The sequence below is a fragment of the Molossus molossus genome, unplaced genomic scaffold (assembly GCF_014108415.1).
Source record: "Molossus molossus isolate mMolMol1 unplaced genomic scaffold, mMolMol1.p scaffold_m16_p_37, whole genome shotgun sequence".
Lineage (NCBI taxonomy): Eukaryota > Metazoa > Chordata > Mammalia > Chiroptera > Molossidae > Molossus > Molossus molossus.
This window is the reverse complement of record NW_023425374.1, coordinates 987,550-1,011,007: the sequence shown is the minus strand read 5'-3', so window position 1 is coordinate 1,011,007 and position 23,458 is coordinate 987,550. Positions and strand designations below refer to the sequence as shown.

At 45.4% G+C, this 23,458-nt stretch overlaps 1 pseudogene; it reads right to left on the bottom strand.

The window, feature by feature from the left end:
* Nucleotides 1–4,867: 4,867 nt before the first annotated feature.
* On the bottom strand, nt 4,868–23,316 carry LOC118643444 (annotated as a pseudogene).
* Between the last annotated feature and the right edge of the window lie 142 nt (nt 23,317–23,458).

Genomic DNA, 23,458 nt, shown 5'->3' with positions numbered 1-23,458 from the left:
CCTCTCGTTAAGTGGCCCCAGGCCGGGGACTGGCAGCAGCCAGCCCTGGTCAGCAACTCGGCCTCTCCCTCCAGTCAGAGCAGGTCATTGAGAGAACATGCTCTTTGGGCGCCTCCTTCATTCGTGTTCTTAGCTCTCCGTTCACTATATTCAACTATTTCAATACCTTAGACAATGTTTACTGCAATTAAACTGCCATTTTAAAAGTGTTACTCTCGCCCTGGCCAGTTTGGCTCAGCAGTTAGAGCATCGGCCTGCAGTCCGGAGAGACCCGTGTTCGGTTCCCGCTGAGGGCACGTACCTCGGTTGCAGTTTGTCCCCGGCCCTGGTTGGGTCATGTGGGTGGCAACCACTCGATGTGTCCCTTCATGTCGATGTTTCTCTCGCTCTCTCCCTCCCACTCTATCTGAACAAAATTAAAAAAAAGTGTTACTCTCTATTCTGGCTACACCACACATCAAGTACGTTAATGAGCACAGATTTTTCAGCTCACTGCAAAGTGAATTCATCTCTGACTCCCAGTTTCTTCAAAGATTAGAGCTATCTATTCACTCAACAGAAATTTTGTGGAAAACTCAGTATCCTCTGTCTGAGATTTTAACCACTATTAGGTTGTTTTTTGAAATGTCCACAGATTTTACTAAGGCGTTACTTTGAGTTTCTACATCAGTAGCTTCCACACTTGAAGATTTAAAGCATTCTATTCACATCGGTATAAATCCAAACACATAGAAATATTCTTTTTCAGATTGGTGGCTATTGATAAAGGCTTTAAAATCTCCATTCAAACAAAATAGAAATGGGCTCTTGGTATAGTGTTCACTTCTGTGGGTTAGTTAATACAGGTGTCTCCAGGTAAAATTAACATAACATGCAGCGTCACGCTTCACTCCCCAGCGCCTGGAGTGATAGGTCTCCTTCTCTGAGCCCTGAGGGTCTGCAATAGGTGAACAAGCAAATTGGGGTCAGTAATGAGAACCTTGGGCGGGGCCATTGTATCTAGTGTGCAACTTGTACCGTGTGATTCTTGAGTTGTTCTCTGGCACAAAATAACCACATCTTAATCATTAATTCAAGATTATGTTACAATATGCTATTGGAGGGGTACAGAATAAGTTGCCCCAAGTCGGATACTGTGCCACTCTGGCTTTGAAATGCTGTTATGTTCACTCTGAAGATATGGGATTTTGATTTAAACAGTATTGTATTGAGAATCTTTGCTCCCTCTAAAATCTTGTATTCTCGCTGACCAGAGGCTTCTTGCTCATTCTATTTTAAGAAAACCTGCACCTCGCCTAATGGCCCAGCTTGCCCTGCACTCGCTGCACCTGGGCTTCGGTGGGACTTGAGCAGGAAGCTTTGGAAGGGAACAGGTGGGGAGGGAGGAGGTGGACTGACCCTTCACAAGAGCACGGCCAACACCGGACCCTGTAACAGTGACTTCTCCACTTCTCCACCCTGTTTCTCCTCCAGCTGTTTAAAATGTTCTTCTCTCCAGAGCACAGGTCTGCGTCCCCTCGGAATGGAGTCCAGGGAGGCAGTTTCCCTACAGGGCAGTGCTGGAGCCACACACAGGTGCAGAGCTGACCTACTAGTTGTGTGACTTCAGGCAAAGAAACGGAAACTCAGTCTTCTGCTCTGTCAGAGGGTGGTGACCGCTCCCTCTCGGGGTGGCTGTGAGGACTCTGTGAGGTGGTACCTGTAGCTCCTGCCCAGCATGTGATCAACACACTCTCCCTTCCTCTTCTCTTCTTAGTTCTCTCCTAACTTCCACGTCCAGATAAATGGAATGTTTAGCAAGCAGCATCCTTAGCAGAACGAGTTCTTCTGTTGGTGTCCAGCGCCAAAGTCCCCGCAGGAACTCACTCTTGCACCTGTGCTGCTCCATCCTCGGGGCGGCACTAACCACAGCCTCTCTCTGGTCCTCACACCCCTGCTCCTCTGCCAGCTCACAGACCTGCCAGCTCAGGCCAGCACCACCTCCACCGTGTGCTCCCTGCTCTCTGCTTCCTGTCCCCCTCATATCCTATCTGACTTACTGTGACCAGCTTGATGTTTAGAAATTAACATAATGGATAAAATCTACCAACAGCTCCCCCGAGACTAGAAAGTAAAGTCTCCTAGGCACAGTGTGGACACTCTACTTATCAGGCCTGATTCTTCTCCTGGTTGCATCTCACATCACACCACCCAGTCGGCCCACAGGAGCCCAGATGTCAGCATTAACCTCTCTGGATGGAAGACTGTTAGGGGCTTCTAATGAGACTGAGCTCTGAATGCGGGAAATGTAATAACATACAGACTTTCATCACTTACAATGTATCCATATTTATTAATTGTAACAATTCTGTAAAATAAATAGAAAGAGAGGAGAAACTAAGAGTCAAATAAAATAAACCTATTGCATCAAATAGGATAACTAGAAAAAAATGGGTGATTCCCTAGTAAAACTTCACATTAATAAAATGGACCATGAAATGAGGAAACTACAAACAGATAAACTACCCCTCCAAGCATCTCCTCCCCCTGTGAATTGTCCTCTCGTTGTTCTGGGTTTTCCCTCTCCTGGGAGAGGAAGGAAATAGGGACAGTGGCAGCTCCCCTAAGATCTGTCCCCAGTAAATGCCTGCATCCCCCCCACCACCCCACCCCTGTTGTGCCCGCCAAGTGAGGACACCGTGGGAAGGGAGTCTCAGACGACGACTGAGTCTAATGTGTCACCTAAGACCATTGGATTGCAAGAGACTGGACACACTTACTAAAACAAAGTACATTAATAATGTTTTAATCGCAGAAATAAATGCACACATGCAGTCTAAGAGGGGGCTTGGACGAGGTGGGTACAGGTCCTGACACTCACACAGTAGGACCGGGTCCCTCACCAGCCCTCTCCCGACAGGCGCTGCTCCTGCTGCGAGCTGCCCTATGGAGAGTGAACGCGGGAGGCCTCCAGCCAACAGCCACGGAGAAGCTGAGGTCCTTAAACGAACATCCCCTGAACACCAGCCACAGGAACGAGCCTGGGAGCAGACTCTCCTGCTGTGTGTGGAGCAGCTCTGTCCCTGCAAGTTCCCAGGCTGGAACCTGTGCCCATGTGGTGCATTAGGAAGCAGGGCTGTTGGGAGGGTGTTCATCCGCGAAGGTGGAGGCCTCATGAAGAAACAAAATCAGTGCCCAAAGATACCGGGAAAACTCCCTCGTGGAGGGCACCTACCTGGAGCAGACGCACGGGAGCCCAGCAGACGAGTCGGGATGATCACTTCTCCACCAACACGCCTGTCGTTCCGTCACTGTGAGGCCTCAACAGTCCTGAGGGGCAGGAAAGAAAGTGGCACCTGCTCTGCCCCAGGGCAGAGACTGAGGCCACAGGGAGGGTGTGAGGGGCCCTCACCTCTCATCCCTTCTACCTTCACCACACACACATCAACCACACCTGGATTTTTCCAGACTTTTACTTTTTCCAAGCTGACCCTGAGAAGGACTGCCCATCCCCCTGTATAAAAATACAGACTTTTGTTAAGAAAATAAAACTCCATTGCCTTTCTGTCATGTGAGGTTAGAGGGAAAAGGTCAGGCTGGGAACAGACTCAGACACGGGCTCTGCTGGTGCCGTGGTCTTGGCCTTCCAGCCTGAGCCTGTGATGGAAATTCCTGTGGATGAGCCCCAGGTCTGGGGCAGCTGCAGCCACATCTCGGGGGACTGCGGGACTGGAATCCCCCCCAGGCTAACCACTTTCTGCACGTCTCTGTTCCCCACAAAAGCTCACATCCGGATCTTAAAGGAGGTGGGGCCTCAGGTCATGAAGGTAGAGTCAGGGCCTCAAAATCTAAAGTTTTTTTTGTTGTTGTTTTTTTTTGGTTCTTTTATTTTTCATTGATTGACTGATTGATTTGTTGTCCCACTTATTTATGCATTCATTGGTTGATTCTCGTATGTGCCCTGACCAGAGATTGAACCCCAAACATTTGAGTCTCAATCCGACGTTCTAGCCAACAGTGCTACCCGTACAGGGTGACATTAGTTCTTTTAAAGGTAATAAAAGGCATCAGAGAAAAAATCCCTTGGAATTCTTTTGGAACTCCTAAAAGATATCTTGCAGTTTGATACTTTTGTTCCTCCTTTCCCAATACGATTAAAAAAAAAAAAAAAAAAAAGCAAGCAGCAGCCCTGGCCGGTTTGGCTCAGCGGTTAGAGCATCAGCCTGCGGTCCAGACAGACCCGGGTTCGGTTCCCGCTAAGGGCAACTTGGTTGCAGTTTGGCCCTGGTTGGGTCGTGCAGGTCCCTTTCACGTCGATGTTTCTGTATCTCCCCCCACACACACACACTCTATCTGAACAAAAAATGGAAAAATGTCCTCGGGTGAGGATAAGGAAAAAAAAAAAACCTACACTGACAACCCCCATAAGAGTGACTTCCAATACTTACAATAAGGGAGGCTTTTCAGGAAAAGTTCCCTCTTTAAAACTACAAGCTGTAGTGAAAGTCAGGGCCAGGAATTAAGAGGTTGATAACATAACGTTCAAACTTGCACATGGGGGTGTCACACCCAGAAACAACTCGCAGGTTCATGACCTTGTGCTTCCCGCTCACCTTCCATCCGCAGCCCGACCCCGCCCGGCCGGCTCACCTGGGCCAGTTTCACTGCTAAGCAGACGCCTCTACCTGTGTCACAGGAACTGGCAGTAAACCCTTCTCTGGGACACTCTCGCTTTAGAGAAAACATTCTCCCTTGCACTTACGTTTGTCAGATTATATTTTTAAAAATCTACCATTTAATGAAGATTCGACCAGATCATCGAGATCAAACTGGAAGAAGAAACATGCGACGGGCGCCCTCTGCTGGCCGCAGGCTGCGCCGCCCGCCCTCACGTGTCCCTGTAGCAGAGCAGGTGGTACCTCAGGGGTCAGGCAGGGGCAGACGCAGGACCTTCTCCCTCAGGAAGTTCTCAGGGGGCTCTGGCTGCGTCTCAGCCGGGCTCTGCCCCTCCTCTTCCTGCTGCTCCTCTTCTAAATCTTCACAGCTATTGTTCTCTGACAGGTTGGAAATTCGACTGGCAAAGACCTCTTTGTCCAAACAGACGATGGTTTCCATTTGACAGGGGTGAACTCTCCTCCACTTGAACCTGGGAGTGGTCTTCAGTCCGTCCCATTTCTGCTCACTGCTTCCTGGTGAATGACCTTCTTCATGGGGCCCCGGAAGGCAAAGCGAGCCAAGTCCTGGAGGCTGCGGGCGGCCAGGGGCGCTGTGGGGTGAAGGACAGGATCAGTGTCTGCGACAGCACAGGCCTCAGCAACCGAAAACTGCGTCTTGACAACACAGCCCAGGACGGGAGCTCATTGCAGAAGGCTCTCTAAGCACATCACCCTGAGCTCTGACAGGGAAGGGAAGCTCCCTGCTGCTGGTGACTCAGCAGCAACAGCCTGGCTCCTCTTCTCCCGTCGTCACCTGGCTCCTCACTCTGGTCCCTGTGTCCACACACAGTCCTTCCGTCCAGCGCACCCAGCACCCCCCTGGCCACTTCACTGTTTCCAACTTGCTTTACGGGATGAATGTTTCCTTTCTGTGAAAGTAAAGTGGATCACAGCATCGTAAAGAACAAAACTGCACAGCACACCCGAGAAAAGTAAAACCTGGTGAATACACCTCTGTTTAATGCAGGCCCTGCACACGAGGACGTGAGGGATTCTCTCACAGGGCAAGGAACTAGGGGGTCGAGTGTTTAATACATTAAACTCAGCATCAGCATCTCTTTTCCCCTCCAGTACCTAAGTACTCCAAAAATCACAACCCACAGTAGGGCGCGCTCACACTGGAACATTTATTTCCCAAATTGGAGAGGACTGAGCAGAATCTCGGCAAATGCCCACTGATTTGGGGGAGTCCTAAAAATTTCAGGGATTCCAAGCTTTTTGTACCTTCTCTACATTGTCAGCACCAACTCTCTGTCTGCTCACTGTCCTCCTCCAGGGCTCACCCTGCCACTCCACACACTGCTGCTCCTAAGGCAGCTAGAAGGAGTCCTGCACAGGCCACCAGACCTCCCCCTGCACAGGGGCCACGTGGGGAGCAGCCTGCTCCTGGCAGCCTGAGTCCTGCACTGGCTGCCCCCCACCCAGCGGCATTTCCTAAGGCAGTGATTCCCAACCTCTCTTCTCTCCTGTCTATTCCTGTGGCTTTGATGAAATTGGCCAGCAGCACCCAGGGCTCTAGCTCAGCCATGACCAGTGTCCGGAGCCTCCCACAAGCCCACATCTACAACATCCTCTGATACCCTTTCTCAGAGAGGCCCCAGGTGCCTCCAGGAGTCCTTTCCCGAACAGGCCAAGGTCTGACTTTCCATCCTCATCTCCAGCCTGGAAAATTCAATTTGCCTCCTGACTGGTTCCTGCTGCACTATCCCTGGGACGCCCACCGACCCCATCTACACCCGCATGACCTCACTATCTGCACCAATGTGACATCTCTTGTCTACTGTTGTTCATTTCATGAGCCCTAAACACCATCACAGGATTATTTACCATCCAACACACTGGGAAGCCATGGCCTCAACCACCACATCCCAGGGTGCCCTCCAGGGGCCGTGACTCCCATCCAGGCACGATCAACCTCCCAGACATCTGACAGTCTCCTCACCTCCAACATAGACAAGGCTCTGGAAGGTAGTACCTTCCCTGAACACAGTCAGCATCTGCTCAATTCTTCTGTGGAATTCTTGGGGAGCACATTCAGTGCACATCTCCAGCTGGGCAGAGGGTGATCCTGAGTGCAAATGCACCACCTCACAGCAGAAACACCAGGCAGCCCCCTGTGGCCCATGCAGCAAACTCCAGCCTACCCTGTGGACTGTGAGGGTCTCCCACACGCTGCCTCTGAGCACCTGGAAGTCCACACACCACAGTCCCGGCTCAGATCCTCCCTCCCTCTCTTCTCTCCTCAGGGAATTCCTCTCAAACATCTCACTCTCTATAAACTCAATGCCTCGCAGTCCCTTCTACTTTCCACAGATGCTCATGATCACAGTTCATCATGTTTCAATGACCAGTCAGCCTCATGCGACCTGCACTTAGCAGATACCGAGAAAGTCACTGTATCATAAACGATCCCTCTTGTACATTAAAATACAATCCAGAATGAATTCACTAACATGTATTTTCTTTCAGTGGTGAGATTAAGGTGACTTGTTTTCCTTTTTTTTTTTTAATTTTCTGAATTATTAGAAAGTACGGTGCATGCTAAATGGCTTTATTTTAAATGAAGACTTTTGCAATTCTCCTTGCTGTGTATATTTTTATTGAAATTAGGAAACTACATTTGCAAGAATGCTTAGCTCTTTGCTGGGTCTACACCCTGACAGAGTGAAAGGCACAGGCCTGGCCGAGGAGGCCCCACTGCAGACCTGCCCACCCCACCCCCACAGGCCAGTGGAGTGGCCACCAGCTGCCCCAGAGCAGAGGGATCTGGGATCTGCAGGAGCATCATGGCCAGAGGTGCCTGGGACATACTCTCCACAAGGCAGATTTAACTACCTTCTATGTGGCTATTCTGCTTCCTGTGACATCACCAGCTGCAGCTCTCTGAAGATTTTAAAACAAGTCTAAAATAACATGCAATATGCTGGAAATGGATTTTAACTTTTTAAAAATAATTTTATTGATTTTTTAGAGAAAGAGGAAGGGAGAGAGAAAGGTAAAAAATTTCAATGTGAGAGAGAACCGTCCAAATGCTGCCTCCTGCACGCCCCCTACCGGGGATCGAGCCCGCAATCCGGGCAGGTGCCCTGACTGGGAATCAAACACAGACCTCTCAGTCTGTGGGACATCACTCCATCCACTGAGCCACACCAGCTGGATGGATTCTAACCTTTAAATTGTCTAAAAATCACTTGGAAAATGTTATGGCTACAGTAGGTTGAAAATGCTTTTGAAGACATTAAAATACTTGAGCAGCACGTCAGGGTTCCTGCACTCACGCAACTGGACGAGCCTCGACTTCCCCGACTCCGAGCGCCGCGGCTGGACCAGAGGCGCGAAGGACACAGACAGGATCTCCTGGTTTCCCAAGCGGAAGGGCCCGTGCGGGTTATCGTAGTCAACTATCCCCAGGACAAGATGAGATCATTCAGAAGATTTGGCTACTGGTAAGTTAAATGTAAACACAATCATTCCTTCAAATAATCTACAAACACACTGAGACAGGAATCATGAAATAGCCTGACAGTTCAGGCCCCTAAGACGAGCGGAATGAACTACACATGACTCATTCATTATGTGAATATGTTTAAACTGAACATATTTAAGCTTCTAAACTTCATTTCTATTTACAGAAGATGTCTATGGCAGAGGAAGACATTGGAGGAAAATGAGAGGAAACACTCAGCTGAGGAGCATAGGTCCAACAAGACTCTGCCCTGTGGGGGACAGCAGAAAGCACTTTCAAGTGATGAATCACAGGACACACCCGCCAGAATGCATCCTGGCTGGTCAGACACCCTAATGGCAGGTGGGAACCTGTAAACAACAGCAAACAAAAGCTACTATGACATAATAGCAGGTACTTTCAAGGAGATCGGGGCTTGTCATTCTGGAAAAATGCACACTGAAGTTTTCCAATGTAATTCCCAGTGGCACTGTTCCAGGACATCCGGAGTCAACTGGCTAACACACTGCAATGGAGGTCTCACAGGAGAGAACAAAGAATACAAAGAGAATCAAGATCGAGTGCAGGACTTCCGGTCAGGATGGCGGGTAGGTAAATGCGGTATCACGTCCTCCCACAACCACATCAAAGTTACAACTAAACTACAGAACAACCATCATTCAAAACCACCTACAACTACGAAATTAAAGCAGCAGCCACATCCAGACTGGTAGGAGAGGCGGCAGCAGTGGGCATGACGGCCTGGTCCCACACCCAAGTGTGGCGGATAAAAATCAGGAGGCTCCCACAGCTGGGAAGGTCCTTCCTGAAGACTGTGGGGTCCCCATTTCACACCAGGTGCCCCGCTCAGGGTTCCAGTGCCAGGAAGAGAATCCCCATCACTTCTGGCTGGAAAAACCAGCAGGAACTGAGGCTCAGGGAAGCTGAAGCGGCTGAAGCGGCTGGAGCCCCAGGCAGCTCCCTAAAGGGCCCACGCACGGTCTTATCAGACTCACTCCCTCTAAGCTTGGAGGGGAGGCAGCTCGAGGGGCACCAGAGATATACAGGGAAGAACTGAGCTGTTTGGCACTGGAGCGAGGGCTGGAGAGAGGGCTTTCTCAGGGACAAACGTGCTGTAAGAGGCCTTTGTTCCTTTGGTGAGCCCTTCCTGGGGGTGGAAGACAGCGGCCATATCTGGGACTCCAGCAACCTGGCTCACACTGGTAGCCCCGCCTTGCTGACTCCCTGAGGCCGCGCCCCGCCCCACCCAACTTTCAAGCCCACCCAAGCTGTTGCCAGTTGCTTAACCATAGGATTGGTTGGTCTTAGATCCTGCTTCAGGTTTTTCCTAAATTCTTTCAAACGAGCAGCAGCTGGTCTCAGCGAGCCCCATACCTCTCATTAAGTAATACACTGAAACAAACACAGGGAGGCAGCCAAAATGAGGAGACAAAGAAACAGGTCCCAAATGAAAGAACAGAACAAAACCCAAAAAAAATAACTAAGCAAAATGGAGATCAGCCACTTAACAGATACTGAGTTCAAAATACTGCTTATAAGGATGCTCAATGAACTTAGTGAGAACCTCAGTGAACTTAGGGAGGGCCTCAAGAGCGTAAAAAAGGACCAGTTAGAAATCATGGATACACAGTTAGAATTGAAGAAGGCATTAACTGAAATAAAGAATAATTTACACAGCTTCAATAATAGAGTGTGTAAATCCAAGGAGCAAACCATCGATTTGGAATATAAGGAAGCAAAAAATTCCCAGTCAGAACAGCAAAAAGAAAAAAGAATTTAAAAAAATGAGGATAGTGTAAGGAGTCTCTGGGACAACTTCAAGCGTGCCAACATTCGCATCTTGGGGGTGCCGGAAGGAGAAGAGAGAGAGAACAAGAAATCAAAAACCTGTTTGAAACAATAATGGCAGAAAACTTTCCTAACTTGGTGAAGGAAACAGACATACAACTCCAGGAAGCACAGAGAGTCCCAAACAAGATGAACCCCAAGAGGCCCACACCATGACACATCATCATCAAAATGCAAAAGGTTCAAGACAAAGAGAGAATCTTAAAAGCAGCAAGAGAAAGGCAGCTAGTTACCTACAGGGGAGTACCCATTAGGCTGTCAGCTGATTTCTCAAAAGAAACTTTGCAGGCCAGAAGGGAGTGGCAAGAAATATTCACAGTGATGAAAACCAAGAACCTACAACCAAGATTACTCTATCCTGCAAAGCTGTCATTTAGAATCGATGGACATATAAAAACTTTCCCAGACAAGAAAAAGTTAAAGGAGTTCATCACCACCAAACCGTTATTATATGAAATGATGAAGGGTCTTTTTGAAGAAAACGATAAAACGTATGAACAAACAAAATGGCAATGAATGCATATCTATCAACAATGGAATCTACAAACAAAATGAACAGGTCGAACAGAAACATTCTCATAGATACAGAGAACATTTTGTTGGTTGCCAGTTAGGAGGCGGGTTGGGGGAATGGGTGAAAAAGGTGAAGAGATTAAGAAGCACAAATTCATTGCTAGGCTGACAAACCTCAAAGGGAAAGGGGTTGGGGGGTGGGAAGAAATAAACCAAAGAACTTATATGCATAACCAATGGACACAAACAATAGTGTGGGAAAAGGTGGGAGTGGGGAGGAGGGGGTCAATGGGGGAAAATGTGGAACATCTGTAATACATTTTACATCCAACAATAAAGATTAGGAAAAAAAAAAAAAAGATCGAGTGCAGAGAACACAGCAAATTAAGGGAATCAGAAAAGAGACTAAAGAACGCAGAATACAAAGAGAGAGGAGAGAACACAGAAAACCAAGAAAATTAGTAGAGAGAGAATAAAATGCAGAAAATGGAGAGAATCATGAGAGAGGGGAAAAAAATAAAAAAATCAGGACAAGGAGGAGAGAATGCAAGAGATGAATGGAATCATGAGAGAGAGCACAGAACGCAAAAAAAAAAAAAAAAATTACGAGAGAGGAGACAACGCAGAAAATCGGGAGAAAAGAAGACAAAGCCGAAAATGCAGAGAATCAAGAGATAGAGGAGAGAACGCAGAAAAAAGAGAGATTCAGCCCTGGCTGGTTTGGCTCAGTGGTTAGAGCGTCAGCCTGCGGTCCAGAGGGACCCGGGTTCGGTTCCCGCTAAGGGCATGTACCTCGGTTGCGGTTTGGCCCTGGCCCTGGTTGGTCGTGCGGGTGGCAGCCACTCGATGTGTCCCTTTCACGTCGATCTTTCTCTCTCTCTCTGTTCCTCTCTCTCCCTCCCACTTTACCTGAACAAAAAATGGAAAAATGTCCTCGGGTGAGGAAAAAAAAGATTCAGGAGAGAGGAGAGAATAAAAAAATATAAAGAATCAGGACATAGAGGAGAAGATGCAAAAAACAGAGAGACTCTGGAGCGAGAGCAGAGAATGCAGAAAACAAAGAATCAGAAGAGAGAGGAAAAAAGGAGGGGAAAAAAACAGAAAATCAGGTGAGAGTGAGAACATAGAAACTGAGAAATTCAAGAGATAATGGAAAGAATACAGCAAAAGGATTCAGAAGAGAGAGAAGACAATGCAGAAAATAAAGAGAATCAGAAGATAGAGTAGAGAACACACAAAAAAGAATCAAAAGAGAAAAAACAAATAAAACAGAAACAATCAGAAGAAAGGGGAGAGAATGCAGAAAACAGAGAGGATCAGAAGAGAGAGAAGAGAATGCAGAAAATGAAGAGAATATAGAGATAGAGGATACATCACAGAAAACAGAGAAATTCAGTAGAGAGAGAAGAGAATGAAGATAATGGAGAGAATCTGGAAATAGAAAAAAGAATGCAGAAAATGGAAAAAATCAGAAGAGAGAATGAAAAAAAAAAAAATAGGAGCAAGAGAAGAGAACAGAGAAAATCAGGAGAGAGAGGAGAGAATGAAGAAAACAGAGAATCAAGAGAGAGAGGAGAGAAAAAAAAATGGCGGCGGAGTGAATGGAAGATACACAGACCATCTCCCAGGACCAAACTGGATTTACAACAAAAATAAAGACAAATCGTCAAGAAGGGGCAACCAAAAGACACCTTGAAGGACCACTTAACCAGGGACACTGACTCAATCCTGGTAGGCTTGTGAAAACGTGACAGGGGGCTGGGAGCCCACGGTCCACAGCTGCCTGGGCTGGGACCAGCGGACTCTGATGGGACCAGGGGACTCGGCTGGAAGCTGCTGCCGCCTCGGCTGGGTGCCACACCCTTGGCTGGTGCCGCAGACTTGGCCGCCCTTAGTGGGGAGCAGCGCCCTTGGGTTAAAAGTCCCAGATGGCCCCACGACGCAGAGTCTGGACAGAGGCTAAATTGGCAGCAGCCACTCACCTTGGGCTCCAGCAGACGGAAGGCAGACTGGACTGGAACTGTGTGAGGACACTCGGGTTTTGGAGGGTGCTCAGAGCTTTTGCTGAGTGCAGCCACGCAGGACTGTGGTCATCTTACCCCTTCCCAGGGCCCTGGAGAGAGGGGGCGGCCCCTCCCTCAGAGATTCAACCCCACCTGGTGGCCATTGAAATGCTAATTGAGGCCCATTGACAACCAGCAGCTGCCCCACCCTCAGGAAATCCTCTTACACTGAGCACCTGAGGGAGTTTTTCAGGCAACTCAGAAACCAAGGTTCTTCAGGTGACCTCTACTAAAAGCCTCCAGGCACAAAAAGCTAGAGGATAACTACCATTCCCTGGGCTAGCAACACTAACCAGAAAAGCTAAGACTTTACAGTGGTGTTTAAAGTGGGTCCTCCCTGCCTCATCCAAACCCAGGAGAGGAAGCCACAAATAGCAGAACACCAACACCCACAGGGAAAATTTGGCAGACTCCAAAGCCCACTGTGATAGCCAAAATGGTGAAAAACTGAAACAAAAGCCAAATGAAAGAACAAGAGACCTCTACCAAAGATGAGATAAATGAGGTGCAGTTAAGCAAGTTAACAGAACTAGAATTTAGAGCCATGATGTTGAGGAAGCTCAACAGCATGTGTAAGGACATGAGCACCATGAATAAAGACATAGAAAGGTTGAAAATCAACCAGCTGGAAATTAAAAACCACCAAGAAGAAATGAAGAATGAGATATCAGAAATGAAAAATACATTGGAAGGTCTAAAAAGCAGAGTAGGGGAAGCTGAGGACCGGATCAGTGAATTAGAAGATAGGCTAGAAAAAATCAACCAATCAGAAAACAAAAAGGGAAAAATGATTAAAAAACAGGAAGACAGATTAAGAGAACTGTGGGACAACTGGAAATGTAATAATATTCACATCATAGGAGTCCCCGAAGAAGAAGAAAATGAGCAAGGGTTAGAGAATATATTCAAAGAAATAGTGACAGAAAACTTCCCTAATTTGGTGAGGGAAGAGGGCATTCAAGTTCAAGAACCACAGAGAGCCCCAAGTAAGAAGAACCTAAACAGGCCCACACCAAGACACATAGTAATCAAACTGCCAAAAATTAAAAACAAAGAGAGAATACTAAATGCAGCAAGAGATAAGCAACAGGTTACCTACAAAGAAAACCCCATAAGGCTCTCAGCTGATTTCTCACAAGAAACACTACAGGGCAGAAGGGAATGGCATGAAGTAATCTAGGTCATGAAAAACAAGGATCTGAATCCAAGACTACTCTACCCAGCAAGGCTATCATTCAAAATAGAAGGTCAAATAAAGAGCTTCCCAGACAAAAAAAAAAAAAAGGCTAAGGGAATACATTAGCACCAAACCAGCACTGCAAGAAATGTTAAAAGGACTGCTGTAATTACCAGGAGAAATAGGAAGAAAAATAGAACCACACTAAACAAAAATGGCAATAAATAAGTACATATCAATAATCACCTTAAATGTAAATGGACTGAATGCTCCCATAAAAAGACACAGAGTAGCTGATTGGATAAGAAAGCATGACTCATTTATATGTTGTTTCAAGAGACCCACCTCACAACAAAAGACTCACATAGATTGAAAGTGAAGGGATGGAAAATAATCTTCCAAGCAAATGGAAAAGAAAAAAGAGCTGGGGTAGCAATACTCATATCTGATAAAATAGATTTCAGAATGAAGGCCATAATTAGAGACAAGAAGGCCACTACATAATATTGAAAGTATCTATCCAACAGGAAGATATAACCTTGATAAACATATATGCACCCAATATAGGAGCAACAAATATATTTAAAAACTTGTGGAGGACTTCAAAGGAGAAATCGATGGCAATATAATCATAGCAGGGGACTTCAACACCCCGCTGTCATCGCTGGATAGATCCTCTAGACAAAAAATTAGCAAGGAAACAGAGACTCTAAATGAAGCACTAGACCAAATGGATTTAATAGATATCTACAGAGAACTACACCCCAAAACTACACAATTCACGTTCTTCTCAAGTACACATGGGACATTCTCAAAGATAGACCACATGTTAGGGCACAAACTAAGTCTCTACAAGTTCAAGAAGATTGAAATCATATCAAGCATCTTCTCAGATCACAATGGCATGAAACTAGAAATCAATTGCAACAAAGACATTTGAACACATGGAAGCTAAATAGCATGTTATTAAACAATGAATGGGTCACCGAGGAGATCAAGGAAGAAATTAAAAACTTCCTGGAAACCAATGAAAATGAACACACAACAACACAAAATCTATGGGATGCAGCGAAAGCAGTTCTGAGAGGGAAGTTCATAGCACTACAGGCCTACCTCAAAAAACAAGGAAAATCTCTAATAGATTATCTAACCTCACAACTTAAAGAACTAGAGAGCAAACAAAAAGAAAACCCCACGGCAAGTAGAAGGAAGAAACTAGTAAAGATCAGAGCAGAAATAAGTGACATAGAGACCAAAAAAACAATTCAGAGGATCAATGAAACAAAGAGCTGGTTTTTCGAAAACATAAACAAGATTGATGGACCCTTAGCTAGACTTACCAAGAAACAAAGTGAGAGAACCCAAATACACAAAATCACAAATGAAAGAGGAGAGGTAACAACGACACCACAGAGATACAAAAGATCGTTAACAACTACTATGAACAATTATATGGCAACAAATTCGACAATCTAAGCGAAATGGACAAATTTCTAGAAACACACAATCCCCCAAAACTGGATCAGGAAGAGATAGAAAACTTGAACAGACCAATAAAAACAGAAGAAATTGAAGATGTAATCAAGACTCTCCCAGCAAACAAAAGCCCAGGCCCGGATGGCTTCACAGGGGAGTTTTACCAAACATTCCAAGTAGAACTAATACCCATTCTCCTCAAACTATTTCAAAAAATTCAAGAAGAAGGAAGACTTCCAAACTCGTTTTATGAAGCCAGCATAATTCTAATTCCAAAACCAGAAAAAGACACAACAAAGAAAGAAAACTACAGGCCAATATCCCTGATGAACATAGACGCCAAAATCCTGAACAAAATATTAGCAAATCGGATCCAGCAATACACCAGAAAAATTATCCACCATGACCAAGTGGGATTCATCCCAGGGATGCAAGGCTGGTACAATATTCGCAAATCCATAAATGTGATACACCACATAAATAAAATGAAGAATAAAAACCACATGATCACATCAATAGATGCTGAAAAAGCCTTCGAAAAAATCCAGCATGCATTTCTGATAAAAACGCTCAGCAGTGTGGGAATAGAGGGATCATATCTAGACATAATAAAAGCCATATATGAAAGACCTACAGCCAACATCATACTCAATGGGCAAAAACTAAAAGCATTTCCCTTAAGAACAGGAACAAGGCAAGGATGCCCACTTTCGCCACTCTTATTTAACATAGTACTGGAAGTCTTAGCCAGAGCAATCAGGCAGGAAGGAAAAATAAAAGGGATCCAAATTGGAAAGGAGGAAATGAAATTGTCATTATTTGCAGATGACATGATACTGTACATAGAAAACCCCAAAGACTCCACCAAAAGTTTACTAGACTTAATAAATGAATTTGGCAAAGTAGCAGGATACAAAATTAATGTCAAGAAATCGATGGTATTCTTATACACCAAGGATGAACTCACAGAAAGAGAAACTAAGCAAACAATCCCATTTATTATTGCGGCAAAATAATTAAGATACCTAGGAATAAACTTAACCAAAGAAATAAAGGACCTATTCGCAGAAAACTACAGGTCTTTGAAAAAAGAAATAGAGCAAGATATAAAAAAGTGGACGCACATACCCTGTTCATGGACTGGGAGAATTAACATCATTAAAATGTCCATATTACCCAAAGCAATTTATAGATTCCATGCAATCCCCATCAAAATACCAACGGCATACTTCACAGAATTAGAACAATTACTTCAAAAGTTCATATGGAACCAAAAAAGGCCTCGAATAGCCACAGCAATCTTGAAAAGGAAGAACAAAGTTGGAGGGATCACAATACCAGATTTCAGGTTATACTACAAAGCCACTGTAATCAAAACAGCCTGGTACTGGCGCAAGAACAGGTATATAGACCAGTGGAACAGAATAGAGAACCCAGAAATGGACCCTAGGCAATATGCTCAATTGATATTTGACAAAGGTGGCAAGAGCATACAGTAGAGTAAGGACAGCCTCTTTAATAAATGGTGCTGGGAAAATTGGACAGCTACTTGCAGAAAAATGAAACTAGACCATCAACTTACACCCTACACCAAAATAAACTCAAAATGGATAAAAGACTTAAATGTAACTCATGAATCCATAAACATCCTAGAGGAGACTGTGGGCAACAAAATCTCAGACATCATACGCAGCAGAATTTTTACTGACACATCACCTAAGGCAATAGAAACTAAGGAGAAAATGAACACATGGGATTACATCAAACTCAAAAGCTTCTGCACAGTGAAAAATACAATCAGCAAAACGGAAAGGCTACCCACTGTATGGGAGAGCATAATTGCCAATGATATATCAGATAAGGGGTTAATTTCCAATACATATAGAGTTCTCATACAACTCCACAAAAGGAAGACAAAGAACCCAATTAAAAAATGGGCACAGGAACTAAATAGACACCTCTCCAAACAGGACATACAAATGGCTAAGAGACATATGAAGAAATGCTCATCATCACTAATCATCAGAGAGATGCAAATTAAAACAACAATGAGGTATCACCTCACACCTGTCAGAATGGCCGCCATCAACAAATCATCAAACAACAAGTGTTGGCGAGGGTGTGGAGAAAAGGGGACTCTAGTACACTGCTGGTGGGAATGCAGACTGGTGCAGCCACTATGGAAGACAATATGGTGTTACCTCAAAAAATTAAAAATGGAACTTCCATTTGACCCAGTGATTCCACTTCTAGCAATATACCCTAAGAAGCCTGAAACACCAATCAGAAAGAATATATATACCCCAATGTTTATAGCAGCACTATTTACAATAGCTAAGATCTGGAAACAGCCCAAGTGTTCATCAGTAGACGAATGGATAAAAAAGCTGTGGCACATATACACAATGGAGTACTACGCAGCGGTAAGAAAGAAAGATCTCTTATCCTTTGAGACGACATGGAGGGACCTGGAAAGTATTATCCTAAGTGAAATAAGCCAAGCAGAGAAAAACAAATATCATATGATCTCACTTATTTGTGGAATATAATGAACATAACAGTCTGAGGAATGGGGTAGTCCCAGAGATGTGGAAGTGGGGTACAGACTGACAATTTCCAGAAGAGAGGGTGGTGGGGGAGAGATAAACCACAGAATTTATATGCATGTATGCATGAACAATGGACATGGACAACAAACTGGGGAAAGGGCAGGGAGGGAGGGGGAGGGGGGAATCAGTGGGGGGGGAAGGGAGAAACATCTGTAACAAAAATTAATTAATAAAATTAAATAAATACATACATTATTTCTTGCTCATGTATAGGAGAAACAAACCTCCCACTAACCTCAAGAATCTTTGGTTTGACATATGTGACAGTTTAGAAACACAAAATATGCAAATTAAAAGACATACATATGTATGGGAACCATGAAAGAGTCGGGGACCCCATAAGCAAAATATGGTCAGAAGTACAATGAAAACATGGCAACGTAAAACATTCTGAGGTTCTAATGATGGAAACTGCCTTGGGGCTTCAAGTGTCCTGGCAAAAAGATGAATTCCAGAAAATGTTTTCTGTTGGCTGCAACTCAGGTGTTTTACCAAAGATGTACACTAGATGGCACTGAGCATAAGAGTGTGAACAGTGGTTCCTTCCGACAGACTAGAGGACCTTGCAACAGTGCCTGTGTCATCCGAGGGCTTGGAGAACTATTACTTGAGGTGGCACGAAGTCTCCTAACATGACCCCTGGGCCCTCATGAGAGAGAAGGGGGGTTGTGCCATGTCAGCGCTGGGTCTCATGACCAAAGGGAAGGGTCACACCCCAAGGCGTGGCAATCCTGTGACCTCAGGTCTGGCTCAGGTGAGGACCAGACATGAGGTGGGGGGTGTCTGTTACTACAACACTGGGTCCTGTGAAGACTTTTAAAGGTCTCTCCCTGTGAAATTGGGGTGTTTTGACACATCAACTCCTTGCCTGTGACGATGGGCAAGTCCTTCCAAATCAGTTCTGGATCACGTAAGTTTGGGGAAAGGCCCACCGAGGAGAGCAGTCGGTCCCGTCACGTGCACTGTGGCTCCTACCTCTATAGGTAGATAAGACCTGAGCAAGGGATGCAGGCAACTGATTAGATTCATGGGGTCCTTGCAAGAGGATTCCGAGCGCAGGCTGGCTACACGGTGCTGTTTCCAGGAGGGACGCTAGATGGCAGCAGAGAAGAGCATTTCCTGGCGCAGGGCCTCTGACTGCGGGTGGTTCTGGTCCGAGCCCACAGGGTCCTCCGCCTGGGCTTTGGTCGTCGAGTGTTGGAACATCACTAAGACTGTGCGGAGTCCTGTCCTCGCATGTGGGCCCTGTGATCATGGGAAGGCCCTGTCATATCAGCTCTGAGTCCTCTGAGTGTGCGACAGGTTCCCTCCTGAAAAAGTCGGGGATCCGTTACATCAGCTCTGTGTCAATTTAGTGTGAAATATGGACGCACCTGAGAGAGAACGGGGCCCTCTGACATCCTGTCTCTGGGTCTTAGGACTGTTGGGGAGGAATCCAAACTGGGAACGTTGAAGATCCAGTGAGTGTGGAGAGATGGCATACGAGAGGGGTTTTCCTGTCAGTACAGGTCTCGGTACTGTGAGTGTGGGGAGGTCTCACCTTATAAAAGTAGGGTGACCTGTTACATAGCTATGTGCTCTGTGAGTTTGAGAAAAAGTCTCTCCCTGGGAAATTTGGGAGTCGCGCCATATCACCTGTAACTCTTGTGAGTGAGGGGAGCAGTGTGTCTGGTCACATCAGCTCTAGGTCCAAACACTGAGAGCATATAAGACGTGATGAGCTAAGGAAGGTGCGAGGTGCTGGGGTCCCCGCGAAATGAGTAAACGGGTGCTGTTCCCAAGCTGTCCGCCAGATGGCAGCAGGGAGAGCCCGGCCGGCGGGGCGCATCCGAGCGCTGGAGGGTCCACTGCGGGGGCACAGCCAGTCCGCCGCGTGAGCCCCGACTTCTCTGAGCTGGGAAAGGGGTTCCCAGAGAGAGTGCGCAGTGCGGTCTTCCTGCGGAAAAGGAACTGTCTTCTGACACCGTCTCACCTGATGCCACAGTTCACTAGGAGACCCGCTGACTGGCGGCAGAATTGACGCTGGCACCTTCAGGAGAACTGAGGACAATGGTCCCGACCAGAGGGCGCTCTCCGTCCATCTCTCCGCTTACACGGACCGATCCTCCCTTCCGTGTCTTTGCCTCTGCTCTCCCGGCACAGGGAGAAGATCTCCACTGAGCAGCATCCACTCGGACTTCTGCATTTCTCCAGGGACGTTTCCTACATCAAACGCTGAACCCTGTCCTACTGGCACCGAAGCAGCAAAAGAAACACCTGGAAACTGAGGCCTGGATTCCCACGGGCCCCCTGCGTTGTCCGGTCCCTGTCGCTGACGTCCCGACGCGTGTGCGAGTCCTACCATGTGACTGCTTCCTGCCCTTGCTGAAGACTAGAAAAGTCCTTCACTCCTCCCACAGTCCTGTGACACCAGTTTTCCCGTTTCCCTCCTTTTTATAACCACGAAACTAATAAGAAGAAGAAGAAGAGGAGGAGGAGGAGGAGGAGGAGGAGGAGGAGGACACAGGTAAGCTGGGGAGACTGAGAACAAAGCCGATTGAAATTATTGAATATATCACCAAACGAAAGACACCATGGCAACAAAACACATGAGAGGCCTAGGAATTATATCCACAAGAATGTGCACAATGTGTGTGAATGGAATGTTAGAATGCTACCCGATAACAGACACTTGAACAACTGGAAAGTAACACAATATTTTTTAATAGAAAAAAACATAATTATGTCAACTTCCCAAGGTTGACTCTAAGTTTAAGATGATCTAGATTAAAGTACCAACAGATTTTTAAGACTAAATCAAGTGCACTTAAGTTCACGTTTAAATAAAAATTTTAAAAGAAAATTCTGAAAAAGCCAAGTAATGAATACAAGCTACCACAACCAGATATAAAAATGTATTGTTGTAAAGCTACAGTAATTTCAAAGAGTTGGGTAATGTTCAGTGAATAGATAAATTGATGGAACAGAATACAAAATCCAGTAATGAACTCAAATCCATATGAATTTTTTATATAGTACAAACATCTTAGATCAGTGAGAAAATGTGTGTTATATAATAAATAGTGCTGGAACAACTGGATGGAAAAATATGGCACCCCTACATTATACCATCCACCAAAATTAAGTCATGTTGATAACCGCTCATAACTAATATAAAACACTGAGTGCTACCTAAAAACACAAGGGTACAAAGAGATAGGAAGTGAAAGGATGGAAATTATGTATATAATGCAAAACATAAAGCACATAAAATTTATATAATGACACAGGAGACTTGAAGGCAAAAAAAATTTACTAGAGAAAAAAAAGAACACTTTATATCAATCAGTTCAATTTACCAGGATGATCTAAATTCACAAGCACTTTAGAACATAAACACGAAGTGTATAGAACAGCTACAAGGAAAAAATAGACAAATTTACAATCATAAAATTTTCACACACTTTTCTCCTACAGAATCAGAGCATGCCTCTTTCAGAAGCAATACACTATTACAAAATAATTTAGTATGAATGTTAAAAACTTACGAAACACGAGCAGCAAACTAGACTCAACGTTCAGATAGATAATCCACTGACCTAAACTTGCCCTGCTGACTAGCACCAAGCTGTTATTCCCACATTGCACACGAGATGGCAGCAGAGAAGCGCACTTGGGATATTTTAAAAGCGAACTATATTGTGCTATAAAGCAAGTTGCAACACATTTCAAAGGATTGAAATACTATAAAGTATATTTCTTGCTCTAATAACAAACAGTTCATCTGTAATTCTGTAACAAAAGGTAACTATAAAATCCTTATGTTTAAAGGTTATGAAATACACACCCAGTAACATTTCATTTAGCATTTATGGACAATCTGCCATAGCTAAACCCTTTTCCTGCTGACCTCACTAAAATTTTATTCCCAAGCTTCACACGAGATAGCAGCAGAGGAACACACCTCAAACATTTTTTTTTTTTTTTTTTTTTTTTTTTTAATCCTCACCCAAGGATATTTTTCCATTTTTTGTACAGATAGAGTGGGAGGGAGAGAGAGGAAGAGAGAGAGAGAAACATCGACGTGAAGGGACACATCGAGTGGCTGCCACCCGCACGACCAACCAGGGCCGGGGACAAACTGCAACCGAGGTACGTGCCCTTAGCGGGAACCGAACCCGGGTCTCTCCAGACCGCAGGCCGACGCTCTAACCGCTGAGCCAAACCGGCCAGGGCTCAAACATTTTTTAAAGTGACCATATATGAAGCAAGTTTTAACAAACTTCAAAGGATTGAAAACATATACAGTATGTTTATAGTGGTCATTGCAGTTAATCTAGAAGTCAGGAACAGAAAGTGTCTAGAAACTCCTCCTATTTAAAAGTTATAAAATACACTTCTAAATAATCCCCAAAATAAATCACATTTCACATTAAAAAATAATTTGAACTGAGTGACAATAAAAATACTATATGCCAAGACTTATAGGAAAATATACAGCCTTAAATGTACATTTTTTTAAAGCTGATAATTCTCAAGTTTTCCATCCTTTTTTAAGAACACAATAGTGCCTGGCCGTTGTGGCTCAGGGGTTGAGTGTTGACTCTACACCAAGAGGTCACTGGTTCAACTCCAGGTCAGGGCACATGCCCCGGTTGTGGGCCCGATCCCCCAGTTGGGAGCATGCAGGACGTGGCCAATGGATGCTCTCTCTCTCATCAATGTTTCTATATCTCTCTCTCTCCCTTCCTCTCTCTCTAAAAATCAATAAAGAAGAAAAAGAACATAGAATAGTAAATTATAGCCACAGAGTGTAGAGGAAAGAAAATGTGTGCGTGCAGAGTTGTCTGAAAAGCATATACTTAAAACCATAGCAATTTTTTCCTATTGGGGTAGGATTTTGAATTAATTTTTTTATTATTGTTTAGGTAAGCTACAACAACAACAAAAACCATTTACATTTTGGACCAAAAAGTAACAGAGGAAAACATAATAATTACAACACCAGAAGCTTGTGACATCACCAGAAGCCTTCCCTGTGCTCACTCAGCTTGGTGTCTTGTCCACCAGAGGAAATCAAATCTCTTTAGAGTCCTCTCTGGTTCTTTGTTTTCTTCACTTGCAAAATTCCCCATTTTACAGCATTTAATACTGAAAGACCTAGGCTGAGGCCTCAGCTCTGTCTCTGGAGAAGCGCTGAGGCTGGACCTCAGGGATCATGAATCCAGGGTTGGGTCTCAAGGATGTGCTCAGGGAAAGTGGTTCCATAGGAGGCGCTCACCTCATTTCTGCCCCACCGCTTGTATCACTTGTGGCCCTAGTTGCCCATTCTGGCCTGCCCCTCACCTCTCAAGTCCTCCCCACTGCTCACCTCACACCTCGGGGCCCGGTGCACTGATCCCAGGTCACCACTCACCACGTGTCTGCCAGCCACTCGCTTTGTATTTAAAACCCCGTCTAGTCTCAGCGTGGACCACATCTCCCTCCTCATGTCTACACCTCGGCTCCCCTCAGGTCCCACTCACCACATGGCTTGTGTGTGGGCCCCTGATTCCCCAAACATCACCTCCTGTTTGCAAGGCCACTCGCCTGGCTTCTGGCCCCACCTCTAACCTCAAATTCCTACTGCACCC